Source organism: Camelus ferus, chromosome 17, assembly GCF_009834535.1.
Source record: "Camelus ferus isolate YT-003-E chromosome 17, BCGSAC_Cfer_1.0, whole genome shotgun sequence".
Taxonomy (NCBI): Eukaryota; Metazoa; Chordata; class Mammalia; order Artiodactyla; family Camelidae; genus Camelus; species Camelus ferus.
Genome location: NC_045712.1, coordinates 35,548,522 through 35,572,958, shown reverse-complemented (window position 1 = coordinate 35,572,958; position 24,437 = coordinate 35,548,522). Strand labels below are relative to the sequence as shown.

General features: G+C 49.0%; 2 protein-coding genes across 13 annotated transcripts in view; both read right to left on the bottom strand.

The window, feature by feature from the left end:
- The window catches only part of HRH1 (histamine receptor H1), an 88,262-nt gene that overhangs the window by 22,008 nt on the left and 41,817 nt on the right, over positions 1 to 24,437 (bottom strand). Inside the window, exon 1 of one of the 12 annotated variants that reach the window (XM_032458985.1) lies at positions 6,236 to 6,314. The exons of 10 other annotated variants lie outside the window; for them this stretch is intronic. The gene's annotated coding sequence lies outside the window, so the exon portion shown is untranslated. Of the gene's footprint in view, positions 1 to 2,608; positions 2,629 to 6,235; positions 6,315 to 24,437 lie in introns of those variants that run through there. One more of the 12 variants, XM_032458986.1, reaches the window with a different exon arrangement.
- ATG7 (autophagy related 7) overlaps positions 1 to 24,437 on the bottom strand; it is a 307,849-nt gene that overhangs the window by 254,815 nt on the left and 28,597 nt on the right. The gene's annotated exons all lie outside the window — the stretch shown is intronic.

Here is a 24,437-nt window from a genome sequence, read left to right as displayed (position 1 = left end):
GCACATCTCGGCACACAGTAGGTACACGTGTTGCAGGGCTTCAGCAAGGATGAGACAATATGGAGGGCAGGGACAATATACTAAGAAGAAGACACGTCTGTTCCATTCTGAGTGTCCAGAGGCGACAGCATCACACACGTAGGGTGTGAGAATCCTCTGTCTGGCACATATTGTGGGTTGAGGGAGGCTGTCCCCTTCCTCACCATCAGCTCCATCTGCAGGCTGCCGAGGAGCCATCCTGGAGAGAAGAGCCAGCTCTTCATGGCACAGGGTTTGTGTGCCCATCTTTGTTTAGTATGTATCTGGCCCATAGCAGATGCTCGGTAAATATCTGTTGAATGAATTTGCTGTGTGACTTTGAACCCTTCCCTCAACTTCTCTGGACCTTCTCTGTCAAACAAGGAGTCTGCACTAGATCAGAGGCTTTCAAACTTTCCCCCCCCTTTTCTTGGGAGTACGACTATTGGTTCTCATAAAAATGTGTATCAAATAGATAAAAGCAGATTGCTCTGGCTGGAGTGAGGAAGTAGGGAACCCAGAGCCACACCTACTGGGCTCTTCCCCTCCCTCTTTGCCCCAGACTCCCAAGAAGCCCCTCAGAGCACAGTTTGATAATAACCAAGCTACATGAACCCTGAAAGTCCTTACAGCTCAAAAATTCAGATTGCTCTTTAAGGAATACCTGCATTTTAAGAGAGTGGCTCTGAAAAGGGAAAGTCCTTTCCGACACATTTAAACAAATTTTATCGCTTGAATGGTGGAAAGTGAGGCACCTTGATCGGGAGAGGGAGGGAGAGCTGTCTCAGGATGAACAGTGGATGCTTCCCAGTGCCTTGAAACTGCCCTGTATATAGGGGACCATTTGTTCTGCCTTGACATTATGTAAGTCAGCCTGCCAAGGAGCACACATGAGCAGTCAGCTACTTGGACCACTGTACCTTCCTGTCAGCCTGCCATCTTTTTCTTAAACAGACATCTGCTTCAACCCTGCTTTTCTCCACCAGTTTTTCCCTCTTCTTGTTTTCTAGACTCACTAAAACCTCCACTGGTTATAAGCAATTTAAGTAGTGCAGTGACCTCGGAGGAAGTTGAACAAACAGGTGAGTGACAGGCAAACAGTCTTAGATTTGGGGATTTTAGTTAAAATTCTACATGACACCTGGGCTTTATAATCACATGGGAACCACTTATGGAAAACAATCATGGAGACTATGAAATGGAAAATCATCACAGTTTTCACAAATGGTTGCCAAGAGAACCTTCCCGATCCAGGGAAGTTTAGAGCTCTGAATGTACAATCTGCCCTGGTTCCTTGTACGTACCCCCCCACCTCGCCGCCATCTGTCCCTCACCCCTACCCTGGCCCATGCCTCCCACTACTTTGCTATTTCTCCAGCTCCTAATCCTAGGGCGTAGGGATTAAAGAGAGGTATTAGCTGACTATTAGTACCTGTCAGTACCCCCATATAATCAGAACTACACAATTGGAACAAAGGGTTAATGAACAATTTTAAGGAGAAACTTACATACTCAAGGCCATAGCAGCATTATTCACAATAGGCAAATGCGTTACTCACAAAAGCCATAAGAGCAAAATTCACCATAACCAACACAAGTGCTCATCAGTGGATGAATGGACAAATAAACAAAATGTGGGCTGTCCATACAATGAATATTATTCAGCCTAAAAGGGAATGGAATTCTGACACATGCTACAACTTGGATGAACCTTGAGGACATTAAATCAATCAGTCACAAAAAGGCAAATACTGAATGATTCCATGCAAACTTAGAATAGTCAAATTCATAGAGACAGAAAGTAGAATGGTGGTTGCCAGAGGCTGGGGGAGGGGGAGTGGGGAGCTGGGTTTGCAGGGTACAGAGTTTCAGCTCGGCAAGACAAAAATGTTCTAGAGACAGACGGGGGTGATGGTTGCACAACAGTGTGAATGTACCTGATGCCGCTGAAGTGTACACTTTAAAAATGATGAAAACAGTAAATTTTATGCTATGTATATTTTTCAACAATAATAAACACATAAATAAGAAACAGGCAGCTGCCTACAGCATTGGGGATAGGGCCAGGGTGGTGGTGGGCCCCTAACATGAAAGGATTTGTCAATTAAAGGGGATCATTAGATGGAATCTTCCTGGGAATTCAGAGTAGGGTGAGTGTAAGCGTCTAGGACATGCCAGTGCATCAACTCAGTTGTTACACATAAAATTCAATTTTCTCGCAAACTCAATACTCCCGCATCCAGGTACTTCAGGGAGCAGTGACTCCGGGCACCCGTGTGACTTGATTTTCCCCATCGGCTCAGTTAAGGAATCAGGGACTGGCCGTCCCTTTCCCTCATGGGGAAACAGGATTCTGAATGAAACCCAACCATCAAAAGTGGCGCTGACAGGCAGGTAACCCTCCCCCGAGGCTGCTGTCAGCTCCTCCACTTGGCTGTTCTTCTAGTTCACCCCGCCTGACAAACACAGCAGAGGGCAAACAAGGTTTGTGGGAGACAGCCCAAGCCCACACGGGGAAAAACAACATGATTTTCCCTGCAGAGGACGGCAGAAAGCAATTTTCTGTCGTGTCTTGGGGGCGCATTTTCACCTGCTGGCCTGTGCGGGACGCCTTGACAATTCCATGCCTCTCCTTGCCGGCTGCTTCCTGGGGTGACCGATGCTTTGTCAGAGGAAATGCAAGCTCGGGCAGGCTCAGCCCTGAGCTCCGTGGGGGCCGAGCAAGCAGCCCACAAGCTTGGTTGTCAATCTTACAAGGGATGGGGGCCATCAGGAAAAGCAGGAGGCAGCCAACCGCAGAGCAGCCACTTTCTCAGGAGGACGGGGAGTCAGGGTGGAGATGGAGACTGGGCTTCTTCCTGGAGCTGCAACAGCTGGCATTGCCAGCACTTCCTCGGGGCCAGGTGTCCTATCAAAAGGCCAGCACAGGGAGCTAAGTGCCACTATCATCTCTTTTCCAAATAAGGAAACTGAGGCTTGGTAAGGTTCAGTAACTCTCCAAAGGCCACAGAGCTAACAGGAGGCAGAACTTGGGTTCAACCCAGATCTGCGTGACCCCTCCCCCTGGCTGTATCCAACATCTCCTCCCTTGTTTTCAAAAAGTGTTGTTTTTTGGATGCTGTTGTAAAATAAAACATAAACACAGAAAACCACACAAACCTAGTGTCTGAATGAATGTATTATCATAAGGCAAACACCTGTCAGAAAAGAAAGAGCACTTCGCCCCCAATACCTAACCTGTCTCATTCCACTCTCAGCCCCCGCGGGAACCATTATCCTGACTTTTAAGGAATCACTTCCTGAATCTTTTTTAAAAATTGTTTTACTACCCCAATGTGCATGCCCGGATACAATATTCTGGCCCATTTGAAAATTTTGATATGTCTGTTAAATCTCTCTTTTAAATTATTTTTAACTGAAGTATACTTGATTTACAGTATTTCAGGTGTAGAACAAGTGATTCAGTTATATATACACACACATACATATATAAATTCATTCTTTTTCAGATTCTTTTCCATTACAGGTTATTAGAAGAGACTGAATATCATTCCCTGGGCTATACAGTAGGAGCTTGTTGGGTATCTATTTTATATATGTTAATTTCAAACTAAATCTCTTTTAATTGACAGGTTCCTCATCCATCCTTTTTGTTTCCTTTCACTTGTTCACTGGGAGAACCTGGGAGTTTGACTACAGCATCTCCCCAGGCCTGACGCTGCCAAATGCACACCCAGGGTCCAGTCTAATAGCTCCACTGTCCTCCGTCCCTCTGGAAACTGGCAGGTGGCTCCAGAGACTGGATCAGACTCAGGTGCTCCTTAGGAGGTACATACTGTCTCGTCCCCTTTTTTGGATAATCTTAGCAGCTGTGGATCCTTTTTTTTTTTTTTTTTAAACAAAGGTACTGGGGATTGAACCTGGGACCTCGTGTATGCTAAGCATGTGCTCTCCACTGAGCTGTACCCAACCCCTAGCTGTGGATACTTAATGCCTATATCTACTCGTGTTTCCTTTATTAAAAATTATTTTAAATTGTAGTAAAATACATATATATAATTTACCATCTTAGCCATTTTTAAGCGTAAAGTTCAGTAGTGTTAGATATATTCATATTGTCGCACAACCAATCCCCACAACTCTTCTCAGACTGCAAAACTGCAACTGGCCCCATTAAACACCTCCCCACCCCCCACTCCCCCAGCCCCCCGCAACCACCATTCTACTTTCTGTCTCTATGAATCCGACTCCTCTAGGGACCCCAGATAAGTGGAATCACACAGTATTTGTCCTTTTGTGACAGGATATTTCACTTCACATAATGTCCTCAAGGTTCATCCATGTGTCAGAACTTCCTTCCTTTTTAAGGCTGAATAATAATCCACTGTATGTACAGAGCACATTGGACACTTCTTTATTTTCACCCTTTTCTATTATGAATAATGCTGTTATGAACACAAGTGTACAAGCATCTCTTCGAGATACTGCTTTCAGTCCTTTCAGATAAATACCCAGAAGTGGCATTGCTAGTTATATGGTATTCTGTTTAATTTTCTGAGGAACTGCCCTACTGTTTTCCACAGCGGCCACACCATTTGACACTCCCAGCCTCCGTTCCCTTTGAATGTCCACCTCTGCTCCTCAGCGAACTTGCTATTCTGAGCTCTCAACTACCCACATGAAGAACTGAAAGGCAATGTTCCCTCTAATAGTCCAAACTGGAGACTACAGAAAGGTCCAACAGAAAGGGATCAATGGATCAGTTACAGGGTAGATCCCTATCACTGAATCCCATGCAGCCACTATAATAGCATTGTGAGGGAGCAGCTGATGTCCCTGTTCTGAAGACCCTGTACAGGAAGCATGCCCGACCAATCCCCGAGCTTTCTCCCCTCGGCCTCTCCATTCACACTGCCCCCTCCTCCTGTACCACCATCCCTCAAACTCAGGACTGACCTGCTGAGAGCCTGTGTGACCCAGAGGCCAGGCTCCAATGCCCTCCCCAAGGAGAAGCTATCCCTGATTCCAACAACCTGGGTGGAACCTCTGCCCTCTCTCAACATGACGGCCCTTCATAAACCTCTTTCACTTTCTTTAGCACATTCTCTCTTATTCTGCTGGTCTAAGTAGTAACAGTTTAAGGTCAGTCATCATTTATTGAGGGCTTTGAGCGTGCTGGTCACTACACAGAGCATTTACATGTGTTGTCTAATTTAACATGCAAACCTCATAACTACGTTCATTTTATAGACTTGGAAACGGAGGATCAGAGATGCTAAGGAGCTCCAGGTCACATAGCTGGTAAGGAACAGAGCCAGGCATTCTTTATTCACTCAATCAACCAATCACTATTTATTAAGGCCTACAATGTGCTAGACATATTCTAGATGTTAGGAAAACAGCAGCAACCAAGTCAAAGTTCCCGCCCACAAGGAGCTATCATTTGGGTGGGGAGACACAGATTATAAAAAAAAATACAAATAAATAAATACCATGTGAGGTAGTGATGAGGAGAAAAGGGGGTTAGTGATGGCTAGGTGAGTGCTATTTTTATTTAGGATGGACAGGGTAATGTGGTGACTTCTGAGCAGAGACCTAAAGGAAATGAGGGAATGAGTCCTGTGGGGATCTGGGGGAAAGAGCATCACAGGAGAAGAAAACAGCTTGTACAAAGGTCCTGGGGTGGATACATCCCTGACATGTTCAGTGAACAGCAAGGAGGTTAGTATGGCTGGAGCTGAGTGAGAGGGAGATGAAGTTAGAGAAGTGACAGGGATTTGATCACAAAGGGCCTCATAGATGTGGGAGGGATTGTGGCTTTGACCTTGACTGAGATGGGGAGACACTGGAGGATGGCTCCCAGAACCCAAGCTCTAATTACTATGCTATACAACTGATGGATGTGTGAATGAATGTCAAAAGGTACTTGGGAATGTTTCCTCATTAAAACCAGCAGGATGGCAGCCAGACAGTCTGAAAACAATCCTAGAGAGGGCAGGATCCGAGCTAACACGGGTGGCTGATTATCCCCTCGGATGTCAGGAGTCTTGGGGCTCTGGGGTGGGGCTCCATGATGGCCTCACTGGATCCTCTCACTGGACTCGGCAAAGAGTAAACTTCCCAGTTCCTGTCCTCAGGGAGGTCTCAGTCTCTCCGTGAAATGTGTCCTTTGCTCATAAGAGGCAGCGAGAAAAAGGCAACTCCTGCAATGACTCACCAGAAAGAAATGAAAATTGTGTCCAGGCTGGGAAGAATCCATTGGAAAGTGACACATTTGCCTCCAGAATATATAGCAAGCTTTTCTTTTTTTCTTCTCATTTGAAGCACGGCAGAGCCGCCTCACAGCATGACAGAAAGCAACTTCTGAAACCCCCGCATTTATTCTGGCCACGGTTCTCTCTGAGGCAGAAATACAAACCCAGGGATGTGACCAGTCCCCGCCAACCTGACCCACCTGTCACCCCCCAACTTTGTAGTGACGAATCCTGGAAGCTACATTTTTAATAAGGAACCCCAGGTAATTCCAATATTAGTGGTCTGGGAAACACTGCCCCAAACAACAGAGACAGTGCCCTGAGCCCAACGGTTCTGCATCTATGCCTACCGGACGGAGCGGCCCCCCAGTCCCTTCTCAGACCACAAGAAGCACGCTTGGGCTCCTGGCAGGGCTGGGAACTCTTCAGGCAAATAAAACAGAAGAGAATCTTGAAATCCCAGTCCTGGCTGATGTTCATCCAAATCCTCTGCATTTATCATCCTGACCTGAGCTCCCAACACCGCCCAGGGTGTGCTCTGTGGTCCCACCCAGGAAAGCCCAGGGCCTGGGATTTGCAGTGGCCTGGGATACAGTCATAACTGAAGAGGGTGCCAGACCTTGCTCTGATCATGAAAGACCAAAGGCCTAGTTGGGATTATGAAATACTGTCTCATTTCTCAATGTGTCGAATCTACACGTTGACAGTGGGCACAGCAGCTGGAAATAAAAGAGCTCAGAGTCAGTTTGCTGGAATAGGGACCCCAGAGGCAGAGCCTGGCTGGACCCCCTTCCCCGCAGCTGGCAATGATGGTTTGAGGGCCCTGGTAGCTGTCTGCTTTGGGTACCGCAATTGCTAATTAAAATCTTCCCTGGTGTACCTCGTTCAGATCTCTGCTCAGATGCCACCTTCCTTGTCCGTTTGGTCTAACTACTTGACCTCCCAGAGCTCTCTCGCTTTTTATTTCTCGCCTCTTAGCGTGCTTTATCTTTCTGCAGAGCACCCGGCTCTCACACAGTGGCTCTCGATGGCCCCGAGCGAGGAGAAGCAGCTTTCGCTAGTTAAGGGATGGCTCCATAGAGACTGCGCTCTGTTTCCATGCGTCTCCTCGCAACCACCTAGGAGAAAGGCCTTTGGATGATCCCTCCTCCATTTTATAGATGAAGAAACTGAGGTTCAGAGAGGTAAAGGGTCTTGTCCAAGGTTACACAGCAGGTGAGTGGAGAAGCTCAGACTCCAGACCAGGTCTGTCTGTGGAACCCACCACTCTAATCTCTAATCAATTCTGCCTTAGCCTGGTCTTTGGTGCTCAGCAGGACCTGGCCTCCACCTTCCTTTCCTGCTTCCCCCTCCCACTGCTGCTCCCTGCCCACTGTCGACCCCTGGCCCCCGAACCTCAATGCACCCAGGTATCTCACACCTCCATGCCACCGAACCTGCTGTTCCTTTGTCCAGTAATGCCCTTCCACCACAAACTGCCAGACTTCCATCCTTCCTTCAACTCTCAGGCCAAGTGTTCCCTCCTCCAAGATCCCTTCCTTTCCTGACTCCTCTGTAGGAAGACAAAGGTCCTTTCCAGACTCCCACACACGTCAGTCCCCTGAGTTCCCTCCACTACAACACTTTACCCTGCTCTGTCACTGTGTGCCCCCGCCTGCCCCTTCCTACAAGTGTGTGTGCTCTGGGAGGGTAAAGACAGTTGTCTCTCTGCCCCAGGCACAGGGCGCAGGGCCAGGCACAGAGGGCTTCCAAATGAGGTGAGGAGTCAGACAGACAGGGTTTGAGCTCCGGTTCTATCCTGTAGCAGCTGAGTGACCTTGGGCATGTCACTCTCCCTCTCTGAGCCTCAGTGTCTGCATCTGTAAGTTGTTTTGAGGATTCCGTAATGTCAACAGCAGTAAAGAGCTTGACACAGCAGACACTCCACAATACTAGCTATAATCATAATGATGTCATTTCAGTAATTCATTTATCAGTGAATAAACCTCGTCACAGGGGGAAAGGCCATAGAGGTGGTGGTGAGAGGAAGTGGGGTCAGGTGGCAGAAGGAAGTCCAGGCCAGCAGGCTAATTTTGACACTCAAAGATGGGAAAACAGCCAACCAACAGGGTGCAAAAGGGCCACTGTTGGGTGTACCCAAGCTTCTCAGCCAGATAGACAGACCACAGGACAGGACCTGGAGAAAGTCAAACTCCAAAACAATGGGCCTCTGACAGCAGCAGGAGGAAATTTATGAGCCCAGGTTTGCAGGTAGAACTTCTACCCAGACGGAATGTGGGGATGTGGCAGAGCTGATGAAAATGGCCAGCATTCATGTACCAGGTGCTGGCCACAGGCTTTCCACGCAGTATCTCATTTCATCTTCACAGCAACCTTATCAGGTGATGTTACTAGTGTCTCATTCCACAAAGGAGGAAACTGAGGCCCAGAGAAGCTAAGACATTGCCCAAAGACTCACAGCCAGTGAGTGGTAGAGCTGGGATTTGAACCCAGGTGGTCTGGTTCTAGAGAACTGCTTCAACTTCTCCTGGCCGACATCAAGTGGCCAGGGCAGGGCAGAGCCTGTAGGTGGGGGTCACATGGCTCCATGGGGAGGAAGGCGGCAGGGGCCCAGAACTAGGCAGTCCCCACATCAGGGACCACGCGATCCAAGCAGTTTCTGCACAATGTGATCTACCTGGGGTGGGCTGTCTCACTCCACCAATTTATCCCTGGAGACCAGCCAGATGCAGCTTGGTGGGTGGCAAGGCATACATTTCTCCTATTCTCAGACCCACCTACCAAGAGGAGAGGCACCAACAGGAGTCCTGGGTCAGCAGTGAAATTGCCTCCAAATTGCCTTCTTCATTAACGGGACAAATCTGCATCTTAATTAGGCTTAATGGAATACAATTACCAGACCCAAGTCTCTCTCTCTGATTCCAAGCAAGGATGCCACAGAGACACACTGGAAGCCAAAAGCTGGGGCCAAGGAGAGCCTGGCTGGGCTCTCCCTGCAGGAAATCTCGCACTTGCAGAAGGAGGATGGAGGCCCTGGGTGGCAGGGACGGCAGCTGGTGCACCCAGGCCCTGTGCTGGGGAGCTGGGGGGGCCTGGGCTTTGGAATCCGACGTGAGCAGGGAGCCTGGCTCTGCCTCTGACCAGCGGTGTGACCAGCAGTTACTTGCCTTCTCTGAGCCTCAGTTCTCTCATGTGGAAAGGGGATGGGTGGCTCGGGGAATCAGATGAGATCACAGGTACGATGGGGCCTGGCACCGGTTTGTTCTTTTCCTCCAGGCCTTGTCTATGCACTCAAGGCCAGGAGGCCATGCAGAGGTGATGCCCGCCTTCCCCTTCAGTGATTCAGCGGGCAGCACCTTATATCACAGCCTTCTTGCATTTGCCACACACCTCCGAGTCCTTGGAAAGGTCTAAGCTCCTTCCTGCCTCAGGGGCTTTGCAAGTGCCTTTCCTCTGCTTGGATCACCTGGCCCATCCCTCTGCCTGGTTAATATCTACTCACATTTCCAACCTCAGATATCACCTCCTCCAGGAAGCCTTCCCTTGCCCAGACTAAACTCTCCTAACACCATTTATCTGTGGGGTGATTGTGTTAGAGTCCCTCTCTCGCTTCCTAGACAGTCAGCTCCATGGGTACAAGGAACACTTCTACTGTGTTCTCCGTTGTAACTCCAGCTCCCAGCTCCGAGCTTATCACATTGTAGGCCCTTCACTCATATATGTCCAGTGGGCGAATGTGCACATCTCCCTGAGCCTCAGTGAATGCATCTGTCAAATGGGGATCATGGTCCCACTCTCCTCATGGTGCTGGGCAGTGCCTACAAGATTCCGGGCACACAATAGGTCCTCGACAGACCACCTCCCCATTCATCCCCCATTCCTTTTGATTAAAGAAGAATCAGAAGCAGGAGTGTAGCGAGCTCAAAGAGCAACCTGGCCAGGAGTTTGGAGGCGGGAGGGGGTAGTGAGCCTGGGGGCGGACACCGCAAAGAGTCAGGATGCTAAAAGCCAGAAGGAACTTGAGAAATGATCTAGTTAATTCACGCCCAAATAAAGGCTCCTTTTCATCTTTCCTGCCAGGAAGTAATTTCATCCGCCACAAAACTACATGTATGAGAGGAGACTCCACATTTCCCAGCGGTGAACTACTCAAAGGCATCGTGTTCTCTCAGCTCGGTGCCTGACCAGTGCGAGAGGAGACGTGCGGAGACGCCCTGCCGAGGCAGTTCCTGCAGAGAGGGAGGCCTGGGCAGCAGGTAAATGATTTCCTTTAGCTTCCCTTAATGTTAACAGCAGTCCCAGGAGGAGCCACACATGACCACGTGTGCTTTTATTTTTCCAAGGTAGACAAGCTTCCTGTGGGCAGCCCAGCAGGCTCAGGACAAAGCCCCGAGAGGAGAGCTTTCTTCTCTGGGCGGTTCCCTCTCAGGGGGGCAGTGACAGCCTGGGGACACCTTGAATTTACAGACAAGCCTTGACCTACAGAGACTGACGTTGCATTGATTTTTCAGCCTGTTTCTTGGACGCCCACGTCTGACCTTAAGTCCTTCTCTGGAGGGACTTCCCGCCCCATCCCCACTCTTGGCACGCCCCACAGCACCCTATACTCGGCCACCTCCTCTTGGCATCTCACACACGTGCCAATCCCTGCCCCTGGCCCTCCACCAACTCCCCTGCTCACCTCCCCAGTCTCCTCTTTTGACTTGTGCTAGCCACACAATGACCCACACTCCAGAATACCCAGAGCCCTTCCCACCTTGGGGTGTGTGTCTTCCTCTGAGCACCTGGCAAACTCCTACCCAAGCAGCAGGGCCTCCCTCTGCATTCCCACACAGCCCCGGCCCGTCTCCTGGAGTCACCAGGGCTTGGCTCGGTCAGCACCTCTGGAGATGGAGGTGATCGGTTCCTCCGCACACTGGCCCCCGTGCTGGGAAGATGGTATTCTTCCCTGTTTCCTTTTGCTCAGACAGGGCTGAGGCAGGAGTGAGCCTCTGGCTGCCGTGCTCTAGCTGAACGGATCCCCTAAAAGCGTACAGAATTTTGAGGGCAGGAGCAGTTTTTTGGGGGAGGAGCCACCCCAAGGGGTCTGTTCCCTCTTAAGGGCAAAGAACCTCCACACTAGACCCTGGAGATCTTGATGGATGGGAGTGTGTCTAACTCCTCCCTGCGTTGCACAGCCCTGAATGTAGCAGGCCCTTAGCAGGAACTGCCATCAAGTCGCAAAGTCATTCTGAGCTGGACACCTAGTCCAACCTTCCAACCCGTTTTGCTGACAAAGAAGCCAAGCCTCAGAGCCAGGAAATGATTACTCATCTGCTAGCCAGATGGGACGCTTAGGAGAAATATCTTCTTCCTTATGAACTAGGAAGCAGTAATAATAGTATTAATTTACTCATCCTCCCACTGAACGCCCAGCGCCCATTTTTCAAGCATCTACTAGGTGCAAGGTACAACCATGGAGATAAAGAAATGACCAACACACAGGCCCTGGTCTTGGAGAGCCCACAAGCCACAAAGGGAGAAGCCACAAGCAGGGGTCCTGGAGACCCACAGACAGAGGAACCCAGAGGAGGGAGGAACCACCCTCCGCTTGGTGGAGAAGTGGCATCCGAACTGTGCACAAAGAGGGCCCAGGTCAGTCAGTGCCAGAGCTGAAGCCCACGTCCCTGCTCTGTTCTCCATCTGGTCTCAGACTGTACTCTCTCTCCACTGCAGTGTAATTATTAGGATCCAGGGTTGGTTAATTCAGCTCCTCAAGGACATCATCAAGGACTCCAGTCCTTTCCATCTTTTGGCTCCGCCATCCTGGGAATCTGTCAGGAATGTCCTCAAAGGAGATAACCTCTTGTCACAAAATGGCTGCCCAGACTCAGAGGTCACACTCAGGGATGAAAAACATCCTGCTTATAGGAGTTTATCTCCTAAGGTTAAAGAGATCTTTCCTAGAAACACCTAGACCCCAGCCCCATCAACTTCCCTCCCTCCTGTTTCATGCCCACAACGGAATGCATCACCATTAATGGGGTCAGACTTCCTGGCATTGGCCCAGCTAAGAATAGGGTCACCTTCTCTGAGGGGTCGTTATCCAAACAAAATGAGGGTCCTACTGGCCAGGAAACGGGACGGCTGCCAATTGTGACTATTATACATATCAACCACAATGACCATTTCTCAGGTTCCTTATCTGGGGAACGTCTCAAACAGAGCCAACAGTGGTGGTCAGCCGTGCATGTCTTCAGCCAGGCACTGTCTCAGATCCACAACAGCATGTGACAAATAGGTCTGGGTCCACACCACGTGCCAGGATCCATGCTAGGTGCTGGGAGGATCTCAGTGGGCCAGACACAGTTGTCTGCCTCAGAGGGGAACAGACAGGTAAGCAGACAGTTACAACATAGCATGATGAGTAATATGGCAAGGGAACAGGGACACCAGGGGTGCTGGCAAGGTGGCTCACCCTGCCCAAGACAGGGAGGATGTGTGCGGGGAAGGCTTCCTGGAGGAGGCACAGACCAAAGGGACCTGAAGGAAAAACAGGAGTCAGTCAAGCAGGGAAATGCAGGGAGGGGGACACTGCAGGCAGCAGGAGCAGCATGTGCAAAGGCCCTGAGGTGAATGAGAGTGAGTGTCTCCTGGGGGAGCAGTATGTTTCTTGGATAAGTATACGACACGAGCCAAAGAGATACGCATTTGAATCCTGGAGTCACCACTAACAGGGAACAGGACTATAGGTGAACCGCTGACTCTTTCAGTGCTTGAACTGCTTCACCTATACAACAGGGATAATAATACTGTCTCATTGGGTGGGTGTGAGGCTCAAATAAGATCATGTCTATAAAGCTCCCACCATTGTATAAATTCTCAAGTGTCATAATTATCTCATCGTGAGGACTGGATCCTACACAGGAGAGCTCCACCGGAAGAGGTGTGTGGGTGACGCCCTGTGACGAAGACAGGTGGGCTGGGCTCGCACCACCAGATATGCGGCCACCAGCCACATGCGACTAGGGGGTTCTTGAATGCTGCAGGTCTGAATTGAGGTCTGCTGTAAATGTAACATACTGTAACATACACACTGGAGTTCGAAGGATTAGTCCCTCCCCCCTCCATGTAAAGCATCTCATTCAAAATTGTTTATGTTACAAGACAGGCTGAAATGATAATATTGGGGATATTCTGAGCTAGATAAACTATATTATTGAAATGAAAGGAACCTGTTTCTTTTCTAAAATGTGGCTACTAGATATTTACATTTGTGGCTCTTGTAGATTTCCGTTACATGTTGCTGTGCTCGGCACGTCATCCCCTTGCAAACGAGAAGAAACAGAAACGCAGACCCATTCAACACCCGGCCTGTGCTGTGGCTAAGAGGCTGCAGCGGGGGCAGGGACCTGGCAACAACTCCTTGCCGGTCACTCATTCCTTTCATGCTCCTCTCTGCACAAGCCTCTCCTCCGACTGCCTGGGAACTCACTTAGCGTCGTCGCGGATGTGATGTGGTGGCTCTCCCCACCCACTCCCACCCCTGCCCCGGCTCTCTTGTTTTTCCACTTGCAGATTTTCCTTGAATGATCCTATCTTCGCCCAGGCTCCCAGCTTCCTCTTTGCTTAATGAGCCCCATTTCTTGGAACTGTTGACAAGTGGTGCTCTTGATATAGAAGGAGGAGGGCAGAGGTGTAGACACAGCCGATGACTATGATGACTGTTCTGTGGGAAGTAAGCTGAGCACCAAACTATGGCTTTTGCAGCCAGTCCAGGGGCAGGAGATGAGTATCTGTGTCAGGTCCAACCAGACCACTGACACCTGAGGGCCCTAAACAAGCATGAAGGTACCCGTCCTTCTGGGCATAGCATCCTTGATGGCTACTACAGTGTCACACCATCTGTTTGGGGACATCTCCAGCTGGAAGCCTCAGATGCTTGGGACTCAACCCACCCGAGCTGTCTCATCACCTGCAGCAAACCTAGCAGACGTCCGTGGTCTCCTCTGAGATGGCTGCATAGTCTCATGGGAGTCTCTCCTCCTGAGGACGTTCCCTCCCCACCCCACCCCTTTGTGAGACAGGCTGGAAGTGCTGGAGAATTGACTCCCCCCCAGAGTGATGCTCAACCAGCTTCATGAGACGAGTCTCAGGTATGGTTCACAGGTGGTCTTGGCAGGTCCCCAGGAGGGCTGAGGCACCCAGCAGTGATCTGTGCATTAACACCTTTCATCAATATCCTCCTTTCCCACTCACAGGCTGCAACCAGCTCACCTCCCTAGTAAACTCCCTACACCCAAGCCCTCACCCCAAAGTCTGCTTTGGGGACAATGCAAACTAATTCATCATCTTTCCCCCCAAAGTGCTTCTTGTCCCACGGATTGTGGCATCTGGAGAACAAGGAGTCAACTTTGGTTTTTCCCTCTGTCTCATCTCCCACGTTCCAATCATCTCTAAGTGCTGCTTGTTCTACCTCCTAAATGCTTCTCAATCCCATCCACTTTTCTGGATCATTTTGCCACCACTTCTGGGTCAGTCCACCATCATCTCTTGTCCAGACAGCAGCTCTAGCCTTCTGTAGCCCTGCATCAACTCCCAAATCGGCCCACATCTGCCAAGCCAGGGCCACATATCCAAACGCCTCCTGGACAACTCCTCTTGGAGGGGCACCTCCGACTCGGCATTTCCCAGCCTGCTCCTGGGGCACCACGTCCATGACGGGGTCCCCAGCTGACCAGCCGCACACCTAAAGCAGGAAGTCGTCCTGAGTCATGCTCTCTCCTCAGCATCCCGCTTCTGCTTTGGAAATTTCTTACACACCAGGCCTCTCCTTTCGTTTTCACATCGCTGCGTTGGCTCAGGTGGCAGGAATGCTGTGACGCTCTCCTAAATGGCCTCCAGTCTTGTCCCCTCTGATCTTCTCCTCCTGTTGTTATTAGAGGGACTGTCCTAAGATGCCATCAGATCGTGCCCCCACCCTGTCTGCACTGGCTCCCTGTGTCCTCCAGGATGAACTCTCTCACTGACATGAAAGGCCCCTTTCAGTTTGGCTCCAAACAGCCTCAGCTCCCACCCTCCCCGCAAAACCCATGACTGCAGCCAGCACTAGACTATCTGCGCTCTTTCTTGCCTTGGGCCCCCCAGCCACTGGGGGTCGGCCGGGGGTGGGGAGCTCCCTTGACAGCTCAGTCAGCCATTTTGGTAGGAAGTCCCCATTCTCCTCTCCACCCCAGAGAATAGCACCACCAGGCCCTGCACACCCAACCCGGAAGCCAAGCAAAGTCAGATGTCCAGTGCAGAGCAGCAACTATTGCTGTAATAGGAGACGGGTCTCTCAGCCATTCACACGCCCTTGTCATCCAGTTCCTTCATTAAAGAATATCCTGGCAGCAGGGCCCTGAGAAATGGGAATTAGATCGGAGGGAGAAAATGTTTGGTGCATGGAGAATTGGAAAGTGAAGGCGGGGAATGGAAGCTGGTTCTGGTGGGGATTTGTAGGGAGGGCAGCAAGCAAGTACCGTGGGCTTACAAGGTGAAGGAGTGTGCAAGGTGGAGCGTGTGCAAGGTGGAGGGTGTGCAAGAACAGGAAGTGTGAGGGCACAGAGGACCAGCCGCAGCTCTTATGACATACAGCTTTGCAGAAGGCTGGGCCCGGGGTCCCCACCTGCCCCTGTGCTACAGACAGAAGAGGCAACAGGTGGAGAAGGCGGGTAATGACTCAGGGTCACTGCATAACCAAGGCCGCAGCTACACGGTGGAATAAATGACGCTGAACAACAAGCAGAGCTGGGGAGCAGCATCCCCATTTCCCAGGCGTGGAATGAAGGCTGGAGTTGAAAACGCGCCTGCAGTCACCAGCTAGGAAAAGGCAGAGCGAGTACTTTCCGGTCACGCTTGCCAAACGTGGTCCTCCTCGCTCTGCCCCCAAGAGTTAACGCTGCAGTGCCAGGAAGCGTGCAGACAGGAGGGAGGCCTTCAAGGAGCTGCTCGCTTTTCTAAGTTAACTTTGTGGGTGTAGGCAGTGACCCCTCAACGTAACTACACACTGTAACACTTTTAAAGATGACTTCAAAGGGCATGGATGCAGTGATATCCAGCAATTACAACGGTGAGGTCAGACTTTCCAGAAATGATGACTAAATTGGGTTGCATTTCTTTACCTTTTTTTTTTTTTTATTATTATTAAATCCATTGCATGACCTCTGTAAACATCCAAAGTAGCACTGAGGTCATTTTCAGATAACGTGCCTTTCCCCGACAGTATTTTTTGTTCAAAACGATGTAATTTACGGAGCATCCTCTAATATGGAAGACTCTGTATGGACCCTTTCCTACGGGGATAATTTTTAGGGGAAAAACTCCTTGCCTGTGTATGTCAGGCCGCATACCAGGCCCCGAGGTCAGTGAGCTGGCACTCAGCCAGGGTCCCAGACTTCAGGAGAGAAGTCCAACACCAAAGAAGCAGTTAGAAATGGAAGAAAACCACGAACGGTCATAGGAATGTATGAAATGATGTCCTAATCCAGTGCTCCTCAAACTTCAATGTGCACATGAATCACTTGTTAAAATCCAGATTCCGAAAGAGTAGGGTTGGGGTCGGGTAGAGATTCTGCATTTTTAACAAGCTCCCAGGTGATGCCAATGCTGCTGCTCCGTGGACCACACCCTGAGTAGCTGAATGACTACTAAGAACTTGGGATTTAATTCCCTATGACAGCATCACATGCGCTTTCCAGAAGGTCAGCATCTCGAACACACTGTACGAGTTTGAAGCACAGGCGCTCCGAAAGGCTCTAAGAGATGAAGCGGTTAGAGGCTCAAGCCTGAGCGTTGGTGTTACTGCAGTGCACCTACTGTGTGCTGGGAGAGAGGTCCCTGTCCTGGAGGAGAGAGCAGCTGAACAGGGGGAGACAAGTAAAAACCAAAGGATCACAATACAGACAAACGTGAATGCGCGTCAGTGACAAAGGGGATGCGTGTCTGTAATAGGAAGCGGGACCGGGTGGTGAGGCTGGGGGCAGGGGGCTGGAGGCGGGGAGAACAGCGCGGCAAAGGCCTGGATGAGGACCAGGGAACGTCTGCGAGGCCTGGCAGAGGGAGTGGAGGATGAGGACGTAACCACGTAGGGGTTTCACCTTCATCCTCAGAGTGCCAGGAGCCACTGGCAGAGTCTACAGTGGGAGGAGGGATATCATCAAATTTGCATCTTGAAAAGATCGCTCTGGTTGCAGGGAGGAGGAGGCAGAGGAGGGGCTGGAGTCTGAAGTCCAGCGCTGGCGGGATCAGGCCTAAGGGAGACAGTATTTCAGTCTCTCTGGGTGGCAGAAAGCTCTAAAGCTGGGGATGGCCACGCTCTGCCCCACGGATGCTGGAAGCAGGGCAGATGGTTTGCTCAGACACACAGGAAGTCACTGGGAGAAAGAGGGCTCGCAGGGGTGGAGACCGGGGCTCGGCTACACTTCGGTCCCTGGTTCCAGCCCTTCCTGAGGCTCCTCTGCAGCCCTGCCCTGATTTCCTTGGGATGCCTCTGCATCCTTATGAGCAGTTCCTTGATTGGGGTGGTTTCTGCCCCTGGCAACCCAGAGAGTCCTAGACAATCCAGCAGCACGCCTGAGCTGAGGCTTTCAAAAATGCAGGAGCACCACACAGGCGAGCAGCAGTGCCACAGGATCAGAGTCTCCACCCAGCCCAGAATTTGAGCCAAGGCCATGTCAAGCCACTAGGTTCTGATGACTTCATGTAGATTCCAGGGCTCTGGCAGGGCCCCACAAGGTTACCCCCACCCTGCACTGAGCGGGATGGGATTTCCAGCCAACCCAGGAATGGGAGAGGGGGTGTCAACCGGACCACACGACAGATATGCCTAAATATGGTCCTGGCTGGAAGCAGAGACTGGCTTCAAAGGTCCTCCCCCAGCATGGTCCAGCCAGCCCCATTCAAAGCGGTTTATGGTTTCCTCTCACATTGGAGGTTTGGGTTTGATACAAAGGACTGAGATGAATATGAATCTTTCCCAAAGGAACAACTTTGGCAAAAGCAGGGTCCAAGGAACCACTCCCTTGAGACAGTATTCTGCTCAAAATTCTGGTGACAAGTGAGGAGATTCAGGAGCAGAAAGATCCCTCTGAAAAAGAAAATGTCTTGAAGGTATGTCAAACTGACCTCTGAAAACTACCGAGCGGATAGGTGGTGTTCATCGGGAAATCTGTTTCTTTATCTGAAACGGGGTGGACTTCTCTTCACGGGATTAAACAGGGGCATCTGGGGTGTCCCAGAGTGTGAGGCGCATGTAAATGTTGGTAAGTACAGTGGGGGTTTTTGTGTGTGTGCCACACAAAGAAAATAACTTTTAACAGTTATGCATAGATTTTAAAAGGCATCTTAGGAACAAAGCACATGGAACCCATAATTCCATGGCTACTACGGCTCAGGAAGAGGCTTAAATTAAAAAGTGGTTGACTTAGGAAGGTATCAAGTAGACAACAGTGCCGCTGGTACACAGGAAAGGCAACGCTGTGACGCTCACAGAAGTCTGAGAAGAAAGGCGGGCAAGCCTCTGGCCTAGAGCCTGGTACAGACCAGGCGCCCCGACGTGACAGCCACCACTGGGCAAGTACCCATGTCGTCTCTAATCCTTACCACAAGCAGGTAGGAGTGATCATTCCCATTTTAGAGTTGAAAAATTGAGGCTTGGAGAAGAAAGCACCAAAGCTGGGATTTGAAGACAGGTCTGTTTGCCTTCAGCTCCCAGATTCTCTAATTGCATGAGATCACCCTTAACAAATACATCATTCTCTCTCTCTTCTCTAGAAAAAAACAAGTGTCCTTCATAAAAGACCTCATACACACCCCAGATTTGGGGCATGGCTCGTTTTAGCCCAACTACACATGTACGCTGTGTATCTGAGACCCTTTGCACTCGTGCTTGGACAACTCATACCAAACCAACAGACTTCGACACCTGACCTTCCTTCCAGGGGGCTGCCCACAGCCCTGCCCTCAGGACGCCTGGGGTGACCAGTCTGGGTCAGCTCGGCCTAGGGGCAGCATGTGACGGCCGGTCCTCTTCTCACTATTGGGGTGGGAAGAGTTCAGGCCCCCGTGAAGACCAGGGAAGGGGGCCTTCTGGTCCAGTCTGGTCGGCCTCACTTGGGGTCCGGGTGGGTTTCTGGGGCCACACCTGCTCAACGTCCTCTGGGCACTTATCTCCCCCGTGGGACTTGCAGGGCTGGACTGGGTGCTCCTGGGCCCACCTGGATGACACCCTTCTACCAACATCCATGAGAGCTTCCTGAGGCTTCCCATACAGACCAGAAAGACTCCTGGCTTTCCTCCCACACACGGTTGTTGCAGAGGCACAGGCCTCCTGCCCATCCCGCCACCAATTAACCTGGATTTTCACTCTTCTCACTCCCTTAGTGGCCATTTTTCATGGAGCTGTGTGTGTGTACGTGTGTGTGTGTTTAAATTATCATTATAATACCATTCCATGTGAGCAGCTAACTTCTGTCTCAGCAAAACAACAAATTGTTACCCGTCATGGACCACAAAGGTCCCTTGAGAGCTGCCAAACTATCCATCCACTGATGCCAGGTGTCCCATCAGACTGAGTGCTTACTATGTCCCCAGCACTATTGTAGGACCTCTGCATGGATTAGCTTACTTAATTCTTCTTGAGGTCCTATGACCCTCCCCATTCTACTGATGAAGACACTGAGTCACAGAAGGACTGGATTATGAATGCACAGCCACGCCCTTCACCATGCGGCTGGTCCACGACAGGAGCCTGTCCCCTGGATCTGGAGGGATAACAGGTTTATCTGAGCAGAGACACCTGGGTTGCATTTACACAGAGTGGTGTGACCTTGGACAAACGACTCCTCCTCCCTGAGACTTCCTCATCTGTACAAAGGGGATAAGACCGGCTCTGCTCACCCAGAGGGTTCCTGTGAAGGTCAGAAGAGATAACTGATGTGAAAATACTTAGCTTTTGGCAAGTGTGTGCCTAAAGGGACAGGGACAAGTGGATATGTCTGACGCCACTCCTGCCTTCAGGAAGCATGAGGATCTTACGGAGCAGACAAGCATTTTCTCCTGCGGACTTCTGCAAACACTCATGCCAAGTGTTTAAGGCACAGCTGAGAGGGCTGCTGGGAATGCACCATGTGATCTGAAACAGTAGACTTCCCATCAGTGGGCTTCACTCTCCCCACCCTAGAATGAGGGCATCACAGAGGAGGTCCCTTTCTGTTCTAATAGTTTATGGCTCTGACGTTTCTGTGTTAAAATATTTGTGAAAGCAACAAATGGCTTACATTAGGAATTCTGGTGGGAGCAAACAGCAGCGATGTTATATGACAGATATTAATGGTGTCTACACATGCAACATGTAAACAACATTTAAAATGTTTAAAGTGGCATTTCTGTCTCCACAACACCAGCCTTCTAATTGGGGATCTTTTTTCTCATCCTAAATGAAGGACTTCCCCTTTGTCCCCAGCCTCCAACCGTCACCTTGCAGAATCATTGAATTGTCTAAGCTCCCTTGAACTTGAAACTAGTTTAGGAGGAAAACACCAACCTCGAAGTCACACAGACTTGAGTTGAATCCTGATTCTGCAGCTCACTAGCTGCATGGCACTGGGCAGGACTCTCTCATTTGCTTCCTTGTCTGGGAAACTAGGAGATGATAACAGCTCTCTCCCAGGCCTGCTGAGAGGATTAAATGAGACAAAGTGAGCTAAGTCCTTGGGCATACAGGAGGCATTCAATAAATGGCAGCTGTTAAGACTGAGGGTAGGGACTATATTTATATTAGTCAGCCCAGGCTAGGTTATGCTGCAGAAACAAACTCACACTCAGATCTCAGAGGTACAAAAGAGCAAAAGTTAATTTCTCACACGTGCTAAATGGCCAGTGCAGGTCAGTAGGGGATTCTGCTCCATGTGGCGACTCAAGGAGCCAGGATGAAGGGGCTTCATCGTCTGAAACATCGCTGATTAACACCACAGGGGAAGAGAGGGCCAGGAGGCCCAGACAGCCAATTAAGTGCTATGGATTTGACCAGTCTGAACTCGTTACTGGCCCTGATTGGCTGCAAGGGGCTGGGAACCATAGGGGAGTGCATGGACTATCAGATGAGCATTACTCTTTATGCGATACAGAGCCAGATTTTGTTCATCTTTGGTTCTTCCACTGTGCTTAGCGCAATGCCTGGCTTATTAGAGAAATTAAGACACAAGTCAAAAAGAAGGCTTCTCTGACAATGTAATAATTCTCTAGGCAAAATGATTTTCTCTCTCTTCCTTTTTTTTTTTTTTTTTTGCTTTAATTAGATGTTGTTATTCTCATTCTGCAGTTTATCACTGAAGTAAGTATTTCAGAAGTTTATAAACAACGGTCATTTTGAGGAAGTTTGCCAATGCCCTTGGAACTAAGGGAAAACTCCAGGTCATGTGTGGGCCATGAGTTTACACTTGGAAGAGGAAGAAAGGCAAGAGGGGATGGGACTTCCAAGGACAAGATGACAAGGTGTTTGCATTTCTTACCAATACTTCCAGCCCTTCTCAAGTCCTTCCCCCAGACCCTAAGTCATGTCGGGTGGGGTAGGTGGATGGTTCATGGCAGGGAGGCAGTATATCTTGCCCATGGGTGCCAAACAAGTCAAGAGGAGACCAATGTTCCTTCCACAGTTTTGCCTTCTTCCCAAACCCTGTACTCTGCAAAGTCCTCCTTCCTGCCCTACATTCATCAAAACTGTTGTGGGTCATGACATATAGATATATCTACCCAAGAGAATTCCTGAGAGCCGCAGCTGACCGCTCCCTTGACCTGGGTGGGGAAAGCGGGGCTCAGGACGGATCCTTTCCTGTGGAAGGAATGGCCTGTTGCCATGCTCCCCTCTGGACTCACAGATGTGCTCTGCTCCTGGCTCTGCCACCATGTCACGGATGACCTTGGACAGCACATCGCTTTTCTCTGAGCATCCCTTTATTCACCTGCAAACTCATTCAACAAGCATGTGGTGCAGCCTGGGAGGAGGGCTGGCAATGTGCAGGTGACTAAGTCATGAACCTGACCTCAAGCAGAGGAGCAGGGCGAGCAGGGGTCACGAGGACTGCCTACGCCAGCAGGCCAGTGTGGACGACAGGGGTGGTGGAAGCCAGTGAACGAGGGCCTGTGGACAGCTTGCCCGTGTGCACTGCAACCAAATGGGCCAGCTGCCTCTCAGCTCTGGCCACGCTCGCCACGTGGGAATGTGGGTCCAGTTTCAGCAAATCTTTTAATTTTTTTCAAGAGAAGCCAGAAAGACAACATTCTATGTGAAATGTGAGCAGATCAACCAAATCAGCTTCATCTGTCGTGTGGCTCAAGCCCACGGCCCACCCATTTGCAACTCCTCATGGGAGGACTTTATGAGACTAAAGATTATACAATCTTATTTTACCTTGATATATGACTAGCCTTTAAAAAAACAACATGCATTGTTTTACTTTAATAGGAGAAGTGTTGGAGGGTGGGTACAACTCAGTGGTAGACTGCAGTGGGTTCCATCCCCAGTACCTCCATTAAAAAAAATTATGACTATGGAAAATTGAAAAAAAGTATAAAAAGAAAATTAAAATTCTCTCAATTATTCCTAACCCCATTCCCCCAAAGTTAACATTTTGACGTGTATTTTGGCGCAACTCCTGCCAGCCTTTTCTCTATGTGTAAATTATATAAATCGCATTATATGTGTGTATGTGTTTACGCATGTGGGCACATGTATGTGAATATAACGTTATATAAATAACACAACATATATGGCATAAATCTCTTCTACAATTAGGGGGAGACCATTTGACTGTTTGGCTTTGCAGCCTCTATTTTTCATTTAACATGACGTTGTGAGCTTTTCCCATGTCACATATTCCTCAAAAACAGGACTTTTTAATAGCATCATAAAAATTCCAGGGGTAGAGCACATGCCCAGCAGGCACGAGCTCCTGGGTTCAGTCCCCAGCACCTCCATTAAAATAAACAAACCTAATTACCCTCCTCTCCCTAAAAAACAAAACAAAGCAAAAATTCCATAATACAGATTTACATAATTTCCATCTTTAACTTATACCTGAACATTCGAGGGCATTTCTAATATTTTAATGTACAAACATAATTGCAATGTACATTCTTATATGTAAATATTTGTGCAAGTTTTTGATTATTTCTTTAGGATGAATTCCCACAAGTTAAATTATGGGGTCTAAAGGCAGGAATATTTTTAAGGCTGTTGATATATATCTAATTGCTGTTCATAAAGGCTATACCACGTTATGCTTTCACCATATTCTTACATTCTGTCATTTTAAAAACTGAATGCTAATTTGATAAAGCTGAACAAGAGATACTTCATGGTTATCCTAATTTTAATTTATCAGTGAAGTTAGACGTTTCCCCCCTAAATGATTTCTGGCCATTTGTATCTCTTTTCTGACTTGTCTTAAACAATGCCCCTTTAAAGAACCACTTTCTATATTATATTCAGGGAAGCTTTGCATCACATATTTTTATAAGAGGAAAAATGAAACGAAATCTAAATGTCCAGCAAGAGGAAAATATTAAGTTAATTAAGGCACAAGTTATTGATGAAATATTATACAATCATTACAGTTTAAGGATATGGGGACTTCAGCATCATGGGAAAACACTTGTGACTCATGTTAAATGAAACAGAATAGCTATAAAACTAAATGTATAGAATGTTACATGTTCACAACCACATGAAAATACCAATTATAGTAGGAGCTGTATCTGAGGCTTAGGATTTCTGAAGACATTCTTTTCCTCCTCTTATTTTTCAAAATGTTTCATAATTTGGTTATATAACCTTTATAGTTAAAAGAAAAAATACTTAAAAGACATATTTTTTGTTGACTTTCCAAATGTGCCTTCCCAGTTTCTTAGGATTCTGCCTGTATCCTTCCAAAAACTTCTGTGTTTGTGTCACAGGAGATTAAAAACTTTTGATTTACTTAAATAAATCTTTTGGTGCTTTAATCAGCAGAGAGAAAGATTAATCATCAGTAACAAGCAGGGCTCATAGTAATGACCTTGAGGTTGGGTTATTCCAGGCTTTTGGGTCCTCTCCATCCCCACCCTACCCTGAGGTTTGGGAAGGAAGCAGGTCTGGAACTGCACAAT